We start from the raw sequence: 20,549 nt of genomic DNA, 5'->3' as shown, positions 1-20,549 counted from the left end.
ATGAAACAAACAACATGAGTACAATCATTAATTAGACAGGTATAAGTGGACCTAACTCGAATTTGACGAAAAAATCACTTTCCTTTTCTTTTCCTATTTGTTGTAACTTTAATATCTATGAGATGTTACATATTAACGATGTGGAGTGTGTCCCCCGCACTCATCCACAAATAAATTCTTTTAAATATAAAACCAATAAAGAATTGTAAGGCCTGATTTAAATGGTGAGTTGTGATGAAATAAAAGTTAAAAATTAAATAAAATATTATTTTGATTTTAAAATTTTTAAAAAATTAAATTATTTATTATATTTTATTTAAAAATTTATAATAATTAAAAAATTAATATTATAATAATATTTTATTCAACTTTTAACTTTCATTTAAATTTATCTTAATTCAATTTAATGTCGTAATAAAATTTAACTTTTTTTTTTATTTTTTTATTTTGTTATCAGAACGAGAAAGTGGATAATGCAAGGAATGGGATCCGTCCACGTAAGCATAGTCTAGAAAGGGACGTCCCTCACTTTGGACGATGCAGGTTGTGGCATGATTTATTATTTTCCTCCATGAAACTGGCAGCCAATGCTCATCAACTCCGTTGTATTGTATTGATATCTTTTAAGTTTTGTAATTGGATCAGATAATGCTACAATTAATAGGGTTAGAGAAATACTACGTACAATTTTAAATTGTGCAAGTTCTGTTTATTCTTTTTTAAAAAATTAAAGTATATCGCTAAAAAAAATTTAGATAAATTCTATATTTAACTACTTATGTCAGAACAAAATTTGGATACAAAAATCTACTCAATTCATCTCATTTAATTATTATAAAATTTTTAAAATTTTACATAAAATATAATAAATAATTTAATTTTTTAAAATTTAATAATAATAATAATATTAAAAAATAATATTTTAATAATGTATTATTCAAATTTCATCTCAACTCATTATTACAATTTTTTCAAATTTTAACACAAAATATAATAAACAATTCAACTTTTTCAAATTCTAAAATAATAATAATATTAAAAAATAATATTCTAATAATATTTTATCATCTCAACTCAATTCAACTCAACTCACTTCAACATCCAAACACACTCTAAAATCTGGAATGCAAATATCATTTCTTGGTTGATGGGTACCGCAACGGAGACACGTTAAAGCCAGTGGCTGGGATTTGAGATCTGGGAGGGGGCCATATACACCTGTCATGGCCCACAATTTCTGTGCATCGTTTAATTATTATTATTATTATTATTATTTTTTTTTTTATGGTCAGGGTAGTTTGGAGATAAATTATAGTAGCTACGGACACCAAAAATCTAGTTAGAATGTTGGAACCATTCATCCAAAAACAAAAACAAAAACAACTTAGAAGAGAGGCAAGCCAGGACCAGGATGTTTCCATTTCTTTGGCACTGTCATTTTCCTGCATAACTCGTACAAACCAAAAACATTTTCACTTTTCAGGGCCTGTTCGGAGAAAGTACATACATGTAGACTGTACTGCTTTTGAGTTTTAACTCTCTTCAGATCTTATGTTAATTGGACGTTTCTTGCTAATTATGCAGAATTCCCAACATATCTAATTAAGCTCCCATTTGATAGAGTGCTATTTCTATGAAAATATTTGAGTGGGAAAGTCTTTTAACATAATTATGAAATTTCAGGAAAAAAAAAAAAATATGCATGTAATTGCACGATATCTACTAGCAATGCATTTCCTCTAATAAGGAATCAAATCTTGAACTTCCATAAATAATACCCAGCTACACTAAAAAAATGAACAGACACTGAGGTCTAAGCATGCCATGGTAACAATCTCCAAGCCCAATTTTGGTTGATTTTTCTACCCCAATTTCCTTCAAATGACAGCACCTCGTGTCATTTTTTTGTCAGGTTATTTGACCAATTTGAACTGTAAATAACCAATTTGAACTGTTTAATATGGTGAAATATTCGCAATTAGATGTCATGGTGGAAGGAGAAATCTTTCATAAGTACGGCCTCGTTCGGATACTAAGAATATTGATATTTTCAGCATATCTTATTATTATTTATTATTTTATTATTACTTTTCACTATTATTCACTATTGTATCATTATCTTTTTACGATTATTCAAAAAATATCTGAAAAGACTTCACTACCCAAACGCAAACTCAGAGTAAGATTCAAAGGAGGGACAAATAATATCTAGATTCACATTTCAAAACAACTAGTCAATAATATAATTAAAACTCTAGCAAAACCATTATAATTTATAAAGAACAAGAAGTTAAAACTTTTAATTTCTAAGCAATGTAATATTCCTTACACCAACTACCTTTGCCACTACGTTGTTGAATCAATGAGCTGCTGGCATTCATCGTGGGTCGCAAGCATTGGTCCCATAAACTGTAACTGACATCGCATCAATGAGTGTTGTACATCTCCCTTTCACCCGAATAAACTAGTACTGTATAAAATAAGCAAGGAATATCTATAAACATTCTCATTCCTACATAGTTGACAAAATTCCTAAACTATATTCAATCTACGGTATATGAATTAAGGTGTGTAAAATACAAATGTTATGGTTGTTACTTCAATTGTTTTTTATGAGAATAGACAAGCATTGAAATTCGGAGGATTTCTTCAACGAGTAGCTGGCTCAACCAAGGATATATACCATCACAGTTCGAAACGAAATTAAAGAGTCCTCATCTATGACACATTTATTTGGCAAATTGCCAGTTTGAGTTCTGCAGGGCATTGCCTACAGCAGGAACTAAAAGAGCAAAGCGAAAATTTCACCTCTTCCAAGGATATCGAATGCCACACAGTCGGACGTTTACCACTTAAAAGAACCATGACAGTATGACATAATATGATATGAATAAACTTATACAACAGTCACGTGGAATAACGTACGGGGGTCTAGACTCCACCAATGCCTGGTAAGCATAAGTGTCCTCTTTATGAAACCTACCCTTACTTGGGAAGGTATAATTGCCCTTCTTAATCCAAAAGCCCAGCCTGACGATAGCTCTCTACACTATCAATAAGAGAGAGTGTCCTTCGATGGCCGGTAACTCAACCTAACCTTTGCAATTTCTCTGAACTCATTCGTACTTCTTCCTGCACTTCAGTGAAGCTGCCAATGCGACCAGAATGCAAAACTATGACCAAACATGTCATATACAGAACTAGGTTGACTGTCAACTAAATAGCTGAAAGAGAATCTTACATCTTAGGATAGTTATAATGGGGGTATTTACTCTTCAGCATGTCCACCAGATTCTTTGTCTTGATCATGTGTGCCGAGCAAATGTATCTTCCTTCAGCCTCGGGCTTCTCAAAAGCCAGGATTAGTGCCTCAGCTACATCACGCACGTCTACAATACACCAAAGCTTGTTTTCCACCGATTCAGCTCCTTCATGAAAACATTGATAAAATACAGACACTTCAGAAATAAGTATAGCATTCATTTCGACTTGACAAAAACAATGTTTAAGGGAAAACAAGTAAAGTCTCCCATCCATTGATTATTAGTAATTGCAATCCATTAATATATATATATATATATATATATATATATATAAACATTGTAGTGACATGTTCTAATAACAAAACTTCGTCCTATTGAGCTTCAAATTTGATCAAGAATTGAAGTTAACTTCGATAGACTCTAGTAACACACACAGTCAATCAAGGCTTGCACCAAAATCTGGCTAGACAGCTCGTGAGATGTTTAGTCAAGCAAGGGAAACATCACTAAACATGCTTAACTCTGATTTAAGCCATATCAATACAAGGACCCTCATAAATTATTTTCTGCGACTTCAATTCTTGAATTTCTCACAACATGAAACTTTAACTTGAGATGTTAGTCTGCCTCATGAACACATGCACAGAAGCACATGAACTTTATACACAATTACAAAACGTTTATTACAACCAAAAATACTCAATAACATGCATACAATTAAAATAACAGATTCATACCAAAAAGCTATATATGTAACATGTAAGTACAATTAAAAATAATCAATAACATGCATACGATTAAAAAAAGGGATTCATACCATAGAGGTATATATGTAACATGTAAGTACCTTTCAGAAGTCTATTGATAAATAAACTACTTGAGTTCACAGTAGACTGCAGAATTGGCCCCAAGACAAGTGTAGGACATATGCTTACAACATCAAGCCCACTTCCTTTCGCAAGCTCCAGCACCTCACTTTCTGCTTCTGTTTTAGAGAGACAGTACCAGTTCTGGTAGAAATACTTAGTTAAGCATTCTAGAGAAGGATTTGAACACAATCTATACTTTGGAATTGTTATGCAACTAATCTCTGATAACGTACTGGTATCATACAATGCATAAAATAGAACTACAAGCTCAACAAAAAATTACATTTTCTGATTACTTACCTTAGTGGTTCTACAGTATTCCTTAGACCAACAAGTTTCATCCATAACTCGATCCTTGGGCCAACTTGGATTCATGAACACAGCAGCCCTGGAGGATACATAAACAAATCGCTTAACTTTTGCTTCAAGACTTGCTTTGAGTACATTTTGTGTGCCCTTCACAGCAGGTTCAATGACTTCTACCTTTACAATGATATATTTATGTATTATGAAAAAAGCTTAAATATTAGGAAGGTAATAAATAAAAAATATTATGTTTCATTCCACACTCACTTGTAATAATTGTATTATTATGGTTGTCTCTTAGTAGTTTTGTACTAACTAATGCAGAAACATTGATCAGGAGGGGAAAAATCACAGTTACTCGCTTATTCTTGCCTCGGGGTTTAGTACTGTGTTTGTGGATGAAGGAACTGGACTGGCAACATGGAATACTCCTACGCACCCTTCAACTGCTAAACGTATAGAGTCATAATCCAGCAAGTCAGCCTTAAATAGTCTCAGGTTTTCAGATGCCTTCTCAAATGCACCCAAATGAGCATACTCCCAAATGAGCATACTTTGCATCTCCTGCACAGTATTTCCAAAGTGTTCATCTCATCTAAGAGCCCTCAAAAAACTAATTTTTAGATGCAAAATTAGTATAATTCATATATACAGGAAAGTTTCACATTTTTGCTTGATATCTATTTCTAAAATTTGAATCAGTAAATGAGTCCATATGACTTTCATAGCGGTTGCCATAAATTATATAATTTTTTGTTCAAGAACAAAAGGTTGTAATCTATTCCGGTCAGGAATGATGCTAGGATTGAAATTTAGGTGGCCAAGTTAAATATTTTTTACAGGGAAATTTTTTATACAATATTAAAAAAATTCAATCAAAGTATTTGTTACAAATTTTATTTAGAAAGGAAAAAAAAAAAAAAAACTCAAATTCTTGGGGTTTCCTCTCTAATATTCGTCCCTGATTCCAATTGCTAGTGATTATAGTGACAAAAGTCATGACTTATTGTCTGGTTGAAAGGATGTCACCTTTCACACTCGCACAAGAAAGCATTAGACAAGGCCGGGGATATAGTCAAAGACCCCATTAGTTCATTGAAATAAACAACAGTGGTAAAAAAAAGACGACATTCTCAACCCTAGAAACCAAAAGAACAAATTGATAACCAATGACCATACTCCACCGAGATTATTCATTGGAATTGAAAATTTAAAATTCACGGTATCGTAGGCAAAGAAGGGTGATTTTAGAGTAAGATTGATGGACGGAACAGATAATCTTGTACACAAAGAGTGATGGAATAGAGATAACAGAGAAACAAACGGAGCAAAGGTAGCCAAATTACCTGGGTCGCCTTACAGTTGCGTGGACGAAGTAGTTCTTAGAGATGAGAAACTTGATGAGCCACGAAGCAACGAAGCCTCCTCCCCTTGTTACGCATATGCTTGCTTTCTCCGCTGCCATTTTGTTATGACCTCTTCTAGAAAGGGTTTGGAAAAGGCCGGAAATGGAGGGAAACTTTAAACGCAGCGTTTTGGAAGTATTTTCAGTTGCTGCCGTCTAAGTATGGAGTCTGTCGTTTATGCTTGTCGTTATTTCTAATTATTGTTGCCGAGTCATTGTAATCTTTCCTTTAAGCAAGCAGTCGGTTATTTCTACTTTACACGTGTTGCAAGTTTATTAGATCAGTTAGTTATTCATGCGTGGATATGAAGGGAAGCAGAGCACTGAGGAGGTATTGATGAATATTCTGGAAGATTCTATTTAGAGAATGATGAAATGGAGGTTGGGTCTCTCGAAGAACCTGAAGCAAAAAACCAGTGGCTCTATTGAGCTTTTTATCAAACATCCCTTGTGCATTCTCATGTACTCATTCACCCAGTAGTCATTTACATTCACTGCATTTCTCATTACAAGTATTTCATACGACCATTTCTGTGTTCTAATCTACTCTTCCAGTGAGATTTATTACAATTGGTATCTAGAGCCAACGATCTTGTCATGGAGTTGAGTAATGAAGAACTTTATGAATGTTTTTTGAATTATCATCGTGCTCTCTATGATGATTTCTATAGAGATCCTGACCAAATGGTGCTTACAGTGAAGTCTTCCAAAGGTAAAAACTTGAAAATTTTAGTCGATTCTTCCTTCACTGTTTACTATGTGAAGCTCAATATTTAATATGCTTATAGGAGACACATCTATCCGTTGGAGCAACAAGAAGTGCAACACAGAGGAGTTATTTTAGAAGATGAGGTTATGTTATTAGGGACAACAATATTTGACGATGGATATGTTGTTCTTGATATGAAGAGTGAAGAATCTGGATCAAAAACATTTGAAGTGACGGAAAAAATTATAGAAACTCCAAAAGGGCAAGGGAACGAAGAGAAAAAAGATTTTCTCTTCACTCCTAAGGGGGTAGATTTGGCCGTAACTCCTGATGATGCCGATTCTAGCCATCTCAGATAGATGGATGACGAAGAGGACGTGAAGGATGAAGAGCCCATCTGTGATTCGGGAGATTCTACAGAAGCTGTACCCAAAGAAGAAAACCCACACATCCACTAGAACGACGCCCTCAAATCTGGCGTAGCCGAAGCCCAATCCTCTTCACGTTTCAAAAACCTCTTCAGCGACACCTTCCCTGGGTTTGAGATGTGGGCCAAGCTTACCGCCGACCTGCAACAACCTGAAAATTTGAGGGGTAAGAATTTTTTGGCTCATCTTTTGCTTGATGTATTGTTGCTGAGGGGTGTGTTAGAGCCTTTTGGTAAAGGAAGGGAGAAAAGGGCCCAGTTATGTTAAGCCACGACGATCTGAGAGGGGGCGTCGACCGAATCCTAAATATTCTGTTACATGAGTAATACTCTGTTACGTGAGTGCATGCTGTTACGTGAGTACATACAGGATTGAGTCATGGCTCAAGGGACGTGGGCTGCATGTAGGACTGGGTCGTAGCTCAACGTGCAGAAGAAAAATGAAGTGTTGCGAGTTTTACGTTAGTTAGCTTTCGCTAAATAAGCTCTGTTATTTGCATTCTGTTTTACATGTGTTAAGTTTTATTTTTCAGTTGCAGTTTCCTTATATTTCGGTTTGTATTGTTTGGTTTTGCTTATTTAAGCAGCCATCGTTTCAGTAATGGAATTAATCAAGTATTTCATTCAAAGTTGTGGTTTATTCTCACCCGAAGAGAATTGTTTCTTTGTTTTCGGCATTTGCAAATTGTTGGGACTTAACATTGGCATCAGAGCAAGGTTTGCTATGGGAACTAACAAGGAGCGTATTGAGCACTTGGAGTTTGGACTTGGTACAGTCCAAGAAGGACTACAACGGATGGAGGAAGCTCTCAATCGGATTTCAACTATGTTGGTTGTTAATCAAGAGAATCCCAACCATGGTAATCCACAGCGAGAAGGAAATGATGGGGGTCGACACATCGTCTCCTCCAAATCAGCAAAGTTGGAATTCCCTCGATTTTCAAGGGATGATCCAACCGAGTGGTTTAACCATGTCGAACAGTTCTTCGAATACCAAGGTACGACTGACAACCAAAAGGTTTCCATAGCTGCTTACCACCTTGAAGGGGAAGCAAATCAGTGGTGGCAATGGCTTCGTCGGACGTTACAAGAAGAAGGACGTGTGATTTCTTGGGAGAGGTTCCAAGAGGAATTATGGGCTCGCTTCGGGCCATCGGACTGTGAAGACTTTGATGAAGCTCTCTCAAAGATCAGACAACTGGGGACATTGCGGGATTACCAACGTGAATTCGAGAAGCTCGGCAACAAAGTTCGTGGATGGACACAGAAGGCATTGGTGGGGATGTTTATGGGTGGCTTAAAAACTGAAATTTCTGATGGCATTCGGATGTTTAAGCCAAGAGCAAGGAGGCCACTGATTTAGCTCAGATGAAAGACGAGCAGCTCGCACGACAGCGACGATTCATGCGACCACCACCTCCAAGAGCTCCTCTAGCTCTTCCCCAACCCACTCGTGTGGGTCCAGCTACTCCAGCTGTTCCAGTCCGGCGTTTATCCTGGGAGGAGATGCAGAGGAAACGAGCGCAAGGCCTTTGCTTTAACTGCAACGAACGATTTACGGCTGGGCATCGATGCCAAAAGCCGCAGCTATTACTTTTGGATGGTTATGCAGGTGATGTGATCTGTGAGGATGTCACTGACCAGCAAACGGGAGTAATCGATCAAGGAGACGTTACGGGAGAGGTGCATGAACCCGAACTGGAGCCAGAAATCACCTTGCATGCGTTGACCGGATGGACTGGCCCAAGAACGATGCGTATGACAGCAACTATGAGTCCTCACGACGTGATGGTGTTGATCGACAGCGGGTCCACACACAATTTCATCAGTGCTCGTTTGGCAAATACGCTGCATTTACCAGTAGTACCAACGGACCCGTTCATCGTTCGAGTTGCTAATGGCGAATGGCTAAAATGTCAAGAAAGATTTGATAAGGTATCCGTAAATTTACAAGGCACTAAGTTTGATCTTACCCGTTTTGCTCTGCCCCTATCAGGTCTTGACTTAGTACTGGGCATCCAATGGTTGGAAATGTTGGGTTCCGTGGTCTGTAATTGGAAGCAACTCACCATGGACTTCATCTGGAATAACCAAGCCCGACGGCTGCAGGGACTGGACGAGCAGTCCATTCAGGAGGCTACATTAAAGGAACTGTCCAAAGCTTGCCGACAAGGCCAAACATTATTTGCAGTATGTTTTCCTTCGGCTACAGAGGACTCCTTACAGAGTGCGGTTCATGGCATTAATCATCCAGACATGCAGCGGGTAATACATCAGTACAACGATTTATTTCAAGACCCCTCATGCGTACCACCTATGCGTGAGATCGACCACAACATTACACTAAAAGAGGGCACCGAACCTGTTAACGTACGCCCCTACAGATACGCTCACTTTCAGAAAGAGGAAATCGAGAAGCAAGTGCAGAAGATGCTGGATTCAGGACATATTCGTGCTAGCACCAGCTCATTTTCCTCTCCGGTACTACTTGTAAAGAAAAAAGATGGGAGCTGGCGATTTTGCACAGACTACCGTGCGCTTAATAACGTCACCGTCAAAGATCGTTTCCCCATTCCAACAGTGGACGACATGCTAGATGAATTACACGGCGCCGCATATTTTACGAAGCTGGACTTGCGAGCCAGATACCATCAAGTAAGGGTAAATCCTCCTGATATTTCTAAGACTGCTTTTCGTACTCATAATGGTCATTACGAATACCTCGTAATGCCTTTTGGCCTCTGTAATGCACCCTCCACATTTCAGGCCATCATGAATTCAATATTTCGAACTCATCTTCGAAAGTTCATTTTGATTTTTTTTTATGACATCCTCATATATAGCTCCACTTGGGAGAAGCATTTGGCACATGTTGCACAAACTCTAGAAATTTTGCGACAGCATAAGTTTTTTGTTAAAGCAAGCAAGTGTGTGTTCGGCCAGCAAGAATTAGAGTATTTGGGGCATATCATCACGCCGCAAGGAGTGAAGGTTGATGAGAAAAAAATTGCAGCCATGCTCGCATGGCCCCGACCTGCTAATATTTCTGAATTACGTGGGTTCTTAGGCTTGACAGGTTACTACCGGAAGTTTGTTCAGAACTACGGTATTATCGCTCGACCACTCACCAACCTACTCAAGAAGGGGAAGTTCGGCTGGCATGAAGAGGCCGATACAGCTTTTGCGGCTCTTAAGCGAGCAATGTCCACCACCCCCATTTTGGCTATGCCTAACTTCAATGAATCTTTCACCATTCAGACCGATGCCTCTGGAGATGGGATTGGCGCAGTTCTGACTCAGCAGGGCAAGCCCATTGCCTATATGAGCCGTGCACTTGGAATTACAAAAAAATCATGGTGAACCTATGCTAAGGAGATGCTTGCCATTGTAGAATCCATTCGCATGTGGCGACCTTATTTATTGGGGAGGAAATTCTTTGTTCAAACCGACCAACGCAGTTAGAAGTATTTTCTGGATCAACGTATATCAACGTCGGAGTAGCAAAAGTAGGTAGCCAAGTTAATGGGCTACGACTACGAAATTGTTTATCGTCCAGGCCGTGAGAACGCCGTAGCAGATGCCCTTTCACCCCAGCCCAACAGTCCAGTATTGCATCATTTGCACACAGCCGTTGTTACTTTGTGGGACGAGATTAAAGCTGCGTATGAAGGGGATTATTATTTTCAGTCTGTCGAACGGGTGGCAAAGGTTCAAACCGAGGGTCCGTATTCTCAGCACCAAGGACTTTGGTTATTTAAGGGAAGGGTGGTTATTCTTTCCTGTGTGACACTGCGCACTAAGCTACTGCATGAAGCACACGACACCAAAATTGGGGGTCACTCAGGCGTTTTACGGACGTTCAAACGACTAGCTCAGCAATTTTATTGGCCTAAAATGCACCAATCAGTCCACGAGTATGTCAAACACTGTGAGGTATGTCAAAAAATGAAATCCGAGACACTTTCTCCGGCTGGATTACTGCACCCGTTACCCATTCCCTATCAAGTTTGGGATGATATTACGCTTGACTTTGTCGAAGGATTGCCAACCTCCCATGGCAAGGATACTATCTTAGTCGTCGTTGACAGGTTAAGCAAATTTGCACATTTCTTAACTTTGTCACATCCGTTTACGGCTAAGAGTGTGGCTGAGAAATTTGTGGAAGGAGTTATCAAGTTACATGGTCTTCCAAAATCAATTATTAGTGATCGGGATCCAATTTTCATTAGCCGATTTTGGCAGGAATTCTTTCTAATGTCCGGTACTCAATTGAAACTTAGCTCCGCTTATCATCCGCAAACTGATGGGCAGACGGAAGTTGTCAACCGATGTGTTGAACAATATCTTCGCTACTTTGTTCCTCAATGGCCGCACAAGTGGAGCACTTATATTCCGTGGGCTGAGCTATGGTATAATACGAGGTTCCATGCGTCTACTGGCATGACTCCATTTCAGGCGTTGTATGGTCGTTTGCCTCCTTCCCTTCATAACTACCGTAACGGTGAATCTTCGGTACATGAGGTAGATCAGAGTCTCGCAGCCAGAGATGAGTTGCTGAACCAACTTAAAGCAAATTTGGCATCTTCCATTAATCGTATGAAGCAGACGGCAGATAAAAGCAGACGGGATGTGAATTTCGAAGTGGGTGAAATGGTGTTTCTCAGGTTACATCCGTATCGGCCGCAATCGATTTTCAAACGTGTCCATCAGAAACTTGCGAGTCGCTTTTACGGGCCCTACCCAATCCTACAGAAGATCAGAACGGTTGCTTACAAGCTTCAGCTGCCAGAGGGAGCACGAATTCATCCAATCTTCCATGTCTCACTGCTCAAAGAATTCGTGGGAGATCGGGGGGTGCCTTCTCAAGAACTGCCACCAATGAACAATGAAGGCGTAATCTTACTGGAACCTCAACAGATTTTGGACACTCGCTGGGTCAAACGCGGAAACAAGTTTGAAGAAGAGAGCTTGGTTCAGTGGAAGCATTTACCGGCGGAAGAAGCCACGTGGGAACCGACTCAAGCGTTGGTTGAGCAATTTCCGCATGTGAACCTTGGGGACAAGGTTTCGCTTGATGGGGAAGGGATTGTTAAGCCACGACGATCTGAGAGGGGGCGTCGACCGAATCCTAAATATTCTGTTACATGAGTAATACTCTGTTACGTGAGTGCATGCTGTTACGTGAGTACATACAGGACTGAGTCATGGCTCAAGGGACGTGGGCTGCATGCAGGACTGGGTCGTAGCTCAACGTGCAGAAGAAAAATGAAGTGTTGCGAGTTTTACGTTAGTTAGCTTCCGATAAATATGCTCTGTTATTTGGCTCTGTTATTTGCATTCTGTTTTACATGTGTTAAGTTTTATTTTTCAGTTGCAGTTTCCTTATATTTCGGTTTGTATTGTTTGGTTTTGCTTATTTAAGCAGCCATCGTTTCAGTAATGGAATTAATCAAGTATTTCATTCAAAGTTGTGGTTTATTCTCACTCGAAGAGAATTGTTTCTTTGTTTTCGGCATTTGCAAATTGTTGGGACTTAACAAGTTACTATTGGTTTTCCCAATTTGCATTTCTGTAAACGTCATTGTTGGTCATTTTTCTCGGCTTGCCAACGACGAGACTGTGTTGGAAGAAGGTGATATGTTAAAGATTGATATTAGTTGCCATATAGATGGTGTTATTGTTGCGGTGGCACATACTCATGTTCTTCAAGAAGGTCCAGTTTCTGGGAGGGCTGCTGATGTAATTGATGCTGTTCATATTGTTGCAGTGGTTACTTTGAGGCTTGTAAGGCCGAGAAGAAAGAACAAAGATGTAACTGATACTATTCAGAAGGTTGTCGTTGCTTATGACTGCAAAATTTTTGAAGGTGTTCGCCATCAACTGAAGCAGTTTGTGATAGATGGTAACCAGGTTGTATCGAGTCATTTTGATGCTTATGTTGCACCCATCTACATCCCTTTGAGTTTTCCGTTGTTAGTGGTATGTGTTTTGGACAGTGATTCTCTTCTTTTTCAGTGGTTTCCACGGATGCATTTTGAGTGTAGAAGAGTATTTGATTGTTTAGTTGATGCAAGAGAGTTGTTTGAGAAAATGCCTTATAGAGGTGTGCAGTCCTGGAACGCTATGTTTTTAGTGTTTGATGAATGGCCACTTCAGGGTGTTTTTGAACCCTTTGATAAGGGAATAGATTATTTGGCTGAAGTGGAATATGATATTGTTGTCGTTATATTGGGGTTGTTTGGGAATATATTAGTGGTTGTTGCATGCTTGCTAACCATTAGCTTGCCAACTATAATGTCATCAAGGAGTGAACTGACAAGAATATGGGATCCGGGTGATGCACAGGTTGCATCTGGTGGTGGTCGTGTGCAGATCACGGTGAGTTGGTGTGAGAATGCCTGGGAAGTAGTAAATGTTCTAGAGGAACCCATCCTGAGGCCCCTTGATAGAGGATGGAAAAATGGAATGGTGGGGAATCATTTGGTGTGGTTATATTCCATAGCTATACAACCTGAGTTTACATATCTACCTTCTCCATTCTTGCCAATGTTTTGGAGGTTTCCTGATATTCAACACGATATAACAAGACTCTTCCATCGGCCTACCAACCCATTTGAGTTCATTGTAGCTATCCAAGCTAACCTATGGGCTGGGAAACAACTTCAGGAAATTCACCTTGAAGAAGAAAATAACAAAAAGAATATGAGAGCTAAAACTGTGCACTCCCAGCTGTTGAAAAAGCTGATTTTGCTTACCTCAATATCTATTATAATGATAGAACTATGAAATTGTTGCCCAACCAGGTTGATACTACAGTTGGAGGTTGGCACTGTAATGCTTTAACAGATGAAGGACAGGTGTATGGTGGGGAAATAGGTGACTCATGGGTGGGATTCATTACAGTCTACAAGGCTATAGTCCAGCTGGACGAGATGCACGACGCGTACGAGAAGCTTTTGAAAGAGGCTGAGTAGAGGCTGGAAAAGATTTACAAGTCAGTAGATTAACTTTGATAGACTCTAGTGAGACACACGGTCGATCAACGCTTGCACAAAAATCTAGCTAGACAACTTGTGAGATGTTTAGTCAAGTAAGGGCAACATCACTAAACATGCATAGGATGCACAATCAAGCACAATTCCATCCGGAAGTTTGCTAGACGAGCATACGACGTCCCGGTCGAGCAATCAACCAAAGTTTAAATTTTAAAAGGTTTATAATTAGTCCCAGTTTAGCTATGATTTAAGCCATATCAATATAAGGACGATTTTCAGTGACTTCAATTCTTGATCCTTAATTTACATAAGATTTCTCACAGCATGAAACTTTAACTCAAGATGTTAGTCAGCCTCATTAGCGCATGAACAGAGTGAGAAGCAAATGAACTTTATACACAATTACAAAAAGTTAAACTGCAACAAAAAATACTCAATAACATGCATACGATTAAAAGAATGGATTCATACCATAGAAGTACATATGTAACATGCAAGTACCTTTCAGAAGTCTAAGGAGAAATAAACTACTTTCGTTAACTGTAGGCTGCAGAATTGGCCCGAAGTCAAGTCATGTATATGCTTACAACATCAAGCCCACTTCCTTTCGCAAGCTCCAGTGCCTCACTTTCTGCTTCTGTTTTAGAGAGAGTACCAGTTCTGGTAGAAATAAATAATTAAAGCATTCTAGAGAAAGATTTGAAGTACACGATCTATACTTTGGAATTGTTATGCAACTAATTTCTGATAACTTAATGCATAAAATAGAACTGCAAGCTCATCAACAAAAATTTGCATTTTCTGATTTCTTACCTTAGTGGTTCTACAATAAAATTCCTTACCAGACCAACAAGTTTCATCCATAACTTGATCCTTGGGCCAACTTGGATTCATGAACACAGCAGCAGCGGAGGAGACAAAAATAAATCGCTTAAATTTTGCTTCAACACTTGCTTTGAGTACATTTTGTGTGCCTTTCACAGCAGGTTCAGTCACTTCTATTATTGCCTCGGGGTTTGGTACCGTGTCTGCGATTGAACTGGACTGGCAACATAGAATACTCCTACGCACCCTTCAACTGCTGAACGTATAGAGTCGTAATCCAGTAATTCTGCCTTGTATAGTCTCAAGTTTTCGAATGCCTTCTCAAATGCACTCAAATGAGCATACTTCGCATGATCTCCTGCACAGTATTTTCACAGTGTTCATCTCATCAAAGAGTCCTCAAAAAATTGATTTTTAGATGCTAAATAAGTATATATATATATATATATATATATATATATATATAGGAAACTTTTATGATATATAAAAATCAATTTATGATCTAAAAAACTGAATTTTAGATGCAAAATGAGTACAAATTCAAAAGTGATGGATAGAGACAACAAAGAAACGAACGTAGATGAGGTAGACAAATACCAGGTCGCCTTACAGTGACGTGGACGAAGTAGTTCTTAGAGAGGAGAAGCTTGATAAGCCACGAAGCAATGAACCCTCCTCCCCCTGTTACGCATACGCTTTCTCAGCTGCCATTTCCAAGCGAGTACATATATCTCACCGATCAGGACTCAAATTTTTTTTTAAACACTTTTTTAAATCCCTTATATTTTTTTAAAATAAAATAAAAATAAAAAATTTATTAAAATATACTTCCTTAGTTAAGTTAAAAAAAAAAAATGAAATTCGGTATAAAACTTGGGTAAGCTTTCTTTATGTGAGTGGTGTTTTCCTTTATTATAAGTTGATGCTTAAATGTCAGATTATTTTATAATCTGAGAAATTTAACATTAATAAGATGTATTACCACAAGTCACATCAATTTTTAACTTTAATTTTTTAAAAATTTTCTTTGTAAATAAAAGAAGAGAAATGATATTTACAATCATAAAGTGCGCAAACATTACGTACTTCTTTTGAAAAAATGAGTAAATATAAGACTCACATAAAAAAATAAATTTTTTAATAATAGATTCCACTTTTTTTTTTCTAAATAAGTGTGCGGCACTTATACAACCCATGACTGTATTTAGCATTATTGAGCCTCAAAAGTTCTGGTCTAAACCATTACAAATAGACTTCTGAAGCGGTCCAAAAACATCAATAGCCTCGTGCTTCTCGAGTAATGTTACATATAGATCAGTAATAGAGTGCGCAAGCGCCGTATAATCATTTTAAAAAAGAATAAGATTCACTATTAAGAAATTAATTATTTTCATGTAACTTCTATATTTACTCTTTCTTTTTTTAAGAGAATGAGTAATGCTTGCACACTTCGAAATTGTAAATACGATTTATCTTTATTTTACATCTTTATCTTAATTAAGGAAAAAACTACTTTGCCCTCCCAAGCTTACCGCTCAATTTGACTGCTTGCCAATTTTTTATTTTTTTATTTAATGATTAAAAAAATAATTTTAAGTATATTGATGTATTTTTTTTAAGATATTTAAATATATTAAAACAATATGAAAAGAAAAATAATAAAATAATAAAAAAGCGAAGAGCAGTAAGCTTAAGCGGACTACTAAGACTCCTTAATTAATTGGGAGCACCTTAAACGATAAAATAAATTATAAAACAATTATACGAAATGTCGTCATTCATTAATCATTATTTTTATCATTTATTTAAAAATATATTGCATTGCAATTTGCATGCAGTTATCTGTGATGGAAACTTTAATTGTTGGGGCCGGGATGTAGACGTGCAACGCATTATGTAGGGATTTTAGCAGGAGTCGTCTTCATCATCTTCGTCATTGATCTGTGCGAGTGCTCTCCCAACTTTGGATTTAACTAAAATAAGAACTGTGTAGGGTTACGGCCAGGAAGGCTTCTTTCTTTGTCAGTCACTTTCAACCCCTCGTTTTCAAAATGAATGCATGCGCAGCATTTTTTTTTGTCTATGAGTTCTCGAGTAATTGTTTGGATAATGTGGTAATTTCCAACTTATTTAATTATTATAATTTTTTCAAAATTTTAAATCAAATATAATAAATAATTCAACTTTTTAAATTTTTAAATAAAAATTATATTAAAAAATTATATTCTAATAATATTTTATTCAATTTTTAACTTTTATCTACTTATCTTAACTCAACTCACAATCCAATCCTCCAAATTTTTTTAATTAGGTCTAGTAAAATTGCATGAAACGACCAAAGCTAGGACCATAACCATGACCGTACGTGTAGGACGGACTTGAAAACGCATGTGGTTTGTACTTTTCATTTTAAATATTGTTTTTGTTCTTAATCATACTTTTTTAGTGTGATGCATAATTTTAAATAATTTTATTTATCAAATACCTAAATGGCAATCACTTAAAATGCCACATGTAATAAATATAATTAGAGATACTGAAATTGAAGATGAAAAATAGCATTTCTCGAAAAAATTATATCAATTTTCATGAAATTAATCATCCCAATAGAGTAATATGTATCGATCTATACATTATTGGAGGAGTAATCTATACGGGGATCACCTTGTCCATTTGTGGCCACCTGTCAACATGCATTCCATTATGCTTGCTTATTCCATTTCTGAATTTTATTCTCAAGTTACTAAATTTTAGGATATGATCGCTGACAATTCATGCACTCCTAGTTGCCTTTCATGATGATTTTGAATCTACTCAAGCATCCCTCCTGCATCGCACTCCCTTACCATATCTTTGGACATGACTGCTGTGGCTAAACTTGTCTCCAATGAGAATCGTCGTTCTACCATGAAATTGCAGTCTCCTGATATGGTGCTGGCTACTCCTTCACCTGGTTCCAGACACTCATCATCACAGTCATCCTCTCTATTCCTCTTTTGCAAATATTTTTGGCGTTATGGCCATCAAGGCACTGATTGTTGCAAGTTGCAAAATTAAGAATAATTCTCGTGGTCCAGTCTACTAGATAGCTATTGTTGTTTCCTCTACATCCTCTTCTCTAGAGGACTTAATACTGCAATTGAAGTTGAGGCCTTAATCCACCAGGTTCTATCTCACTCTTCTACTACCTTATCTATCACCTCAGGTACATCTTCTTGGCTTCTAGATTTAGCATGTTGCAACCATATAACCTCTTATTCAAAATTGCTATCCAATAAAAATGTGCTTACTTCAAACATGTCATATACGCTACTAAAAATTCTCACATGCCCTTCACTTATATTGGGTTCGTTTCATCTTCCACCGTCTATTGAAAACACATACTTAGTACCCAAGTCTACTTTTAATCTTCTCTATATTGGTCAGCCGTGTGAACTAGGTCTAAGATTAAATTTACTAATCACTGCAGGATCCATGGACAAGTCAGCTTCTTGGGATAGGCCGTAAGACTGGAAGTTTGTTTGAGCTTTCTTACTTGCATCTTCCTCCCTCCATATCTATCTCGTACATTTCTCTAACCATTGTCTCAACCCGGTGGCATTCTCATCTTGGTCATACTTCTTTACCACATCTCTGTTTGTTAGCTTCTAGTGGTCATTTGGGTTTAGTAGATTTCCATAAATTTGGTTGTATTAATTGTCAATCAGGAAATAAAAAATCATTTACCATTTAAATATAAGTGACTCTTTTTCTTTTGCACATTTTGACCTTGTTCATTCATATATATATATGGGGCCCCTCCCCTATTCCCACCGAGGGGATGTCATTATTTTATTATTTTTATTGATGGTTATTCTCGTTTACATGGATATATATTACGACATCGATATGAACTTTCGAAAGTTTATCAAAACTTTCACAACATGGTACAAACTCATTTTTTTCATACCATCAAGATTTTTCGTTAATACAATACCATGGAATATAACAAGAAATCTGTCATTCTATTTTTACAATAGAATGGTACTGTTTCTTATCGATTGTGTCCTTACACTTATCGATAGTTGGTTGTGCAGAACGTAAACGTTGTCATATTTTAGACACCGTTCGCTTTCTTCTCATTTCTACCCTTGTCCTTGAGCATTTGGGAACAAAACTTCGCATGAGCTCCTTTACAATATCATTCCTTACTATATAAGTTCTCTTTGTATCATTGGTTAAGCCTTTTTTGTTCTTTTTCCTACCCATGAACGAATCAAATTAGAGTTTCATTGTCAGCTATATTGCTTTCTTGGTTATGGCATTGAACAAAAATGATACAAATATTATGATTTCACCACCAAAAGCCTTCGGATCTCTCGTCGGGTGGTTTTTTGGGAGTACAAGTTTTTCACTAGTCTACCAGCTTTTTGCTTTATCTCTCCTAGCCATTTGTTTGTCTTCACTAAACATTCTATTGATCTGGATATGAGTCATTTGATATTGTTGCAGGTAATACAGGCTCTACAGACACTCCATGTCTAGCTACTTAAGATTGTTGATACGTTTCTTGGTCCTTCTGCTCCATAACTTGTCCTTTAGTCCCTTCCAGTTTCTGATATTTATGGTTCTAGTAGAATAAGATCCCCTCTCACTCATCTCCAAATTACTATTGTTTTTTTTTTGTTTTTGTTTTTTTTGCTCTTACACATCTTCATGAACCTCACACTTATCACAAGTGTCAAATTGATCATCATTGGCAAAAGGTCACGTCTGTACTTACAAAAACTTATACTTGTGATTTGGTGGATTTGCCCCTTCATAAGTTTGTCATTGGATGCAAATGTGTGTACAAAATGAAGACTTGGGCAGATGGATAAATGGAATGATATAAAAGTCATCTAGTTGCAAAAGGCCTCACCCAAGAGTATGGTACTAACTAGGAAGAGACCATTGTTCCCGTTGCTAGACTTAACTCAGTGTGATCTTTGCTTGTAGTTGCTACAGTTTGTCAATGGACCTTGTTCCATATGGTTGTAAAAAATGCATTTCTTAATGGTGATCTTGAAGAAGAAGTGTATACGCAACCTCCTCCAGGATTTGAGCTCCCTCTAGATAAAGTCTATTGGCTTTGTCGTGCCTTGTATGGTCTTATACAAGCTCCTAGAGCTTGGTTTGCCAAATTCAACTATGTGTTCTCCCAATAAGGTTTTATATCTTGTGCACATGATTCTGCCTTGTTTGTCTACACAATTTCTATCAGTACTATTCTTGTTTCGATATATGTGGACGACATAATTATCACTAGTGATGATATTGCAGGCATGCACACTCTTCAACATTTTCTTAGCCAAAACTTTGAGATGAAGAACTTGGGCCAACTGAACTATTTTCTTGGCCTTGAAGTTACCTATAGTTCAGAAGGTTATTATCTTTCTCAAGTAAGTATACTTCGGATATTCTTTCTAATGTTGGTCTGACCGATAGTAAGATCACTACTATTACTACTCTTGAGACAAATGTCAAGCTCATTGTTACTAATGGTGAGCCTTTATTTGATCCCACTCTCTACAGAGCATTGGTTGGCAGTCTTATATATCTCATTGTATCACGATCAGATATCTACTATGTTGTTCACTTGGTTAGCTAGTTCATGAGCGCCCCTCGCTTTACTCATTATATTGTTGTTCTTTGTATATTGCGCTATGTCAACAGAACATTGTTTCATAATCTTCACTTCTCCTCCCTGTCATCCCTTGAATTGTGTGCCT

General features: G+C 37.4%; 2 pseudogenes; both read right to left on the bottom strand.

The window, feature by feature from the left end:
• Nucleotides 1–2,879: 2,879 nt before the first annotated feature.
• Nucleotides 2,880–5,903, bottom strand: LOC121260012 (annotated as a pseudogene).
• An 8,429-nt stretch (nt 5,904–14,332) lies between these two features.
• Nucleotides 14,333–15,510, bottom strand: LOC121260243 (annotated as a pseudogene).
• Between the last annotated feature and the right edge of the window lie 5,039 nt (nt 15,511–20,549).

The sequence above is a fragment of the Juglans microcarpa x Juglans regia genome, chromosome 4D, assembly GCF_004785595.1.
Source record: "Juglans microcarpa x Juglans regia isolate MS1-56 chromosome 4D, Jm3101_v1.0, whole genome shotgun sequence".
Taxonomy (NCBI): domain Eukaryota; kingdom Viridiplantae; phylum Streptophyta; class Magnoliopsida; order Fagales; family Juglandaceae; genus Juglans; species Juglans microcarpa x Juglans regia.
The sequence above is the reverse complement of the archived record's forward strand: the minus strand, read 5'-3'. Positions and strand labels throughout refer to the sequence as shown.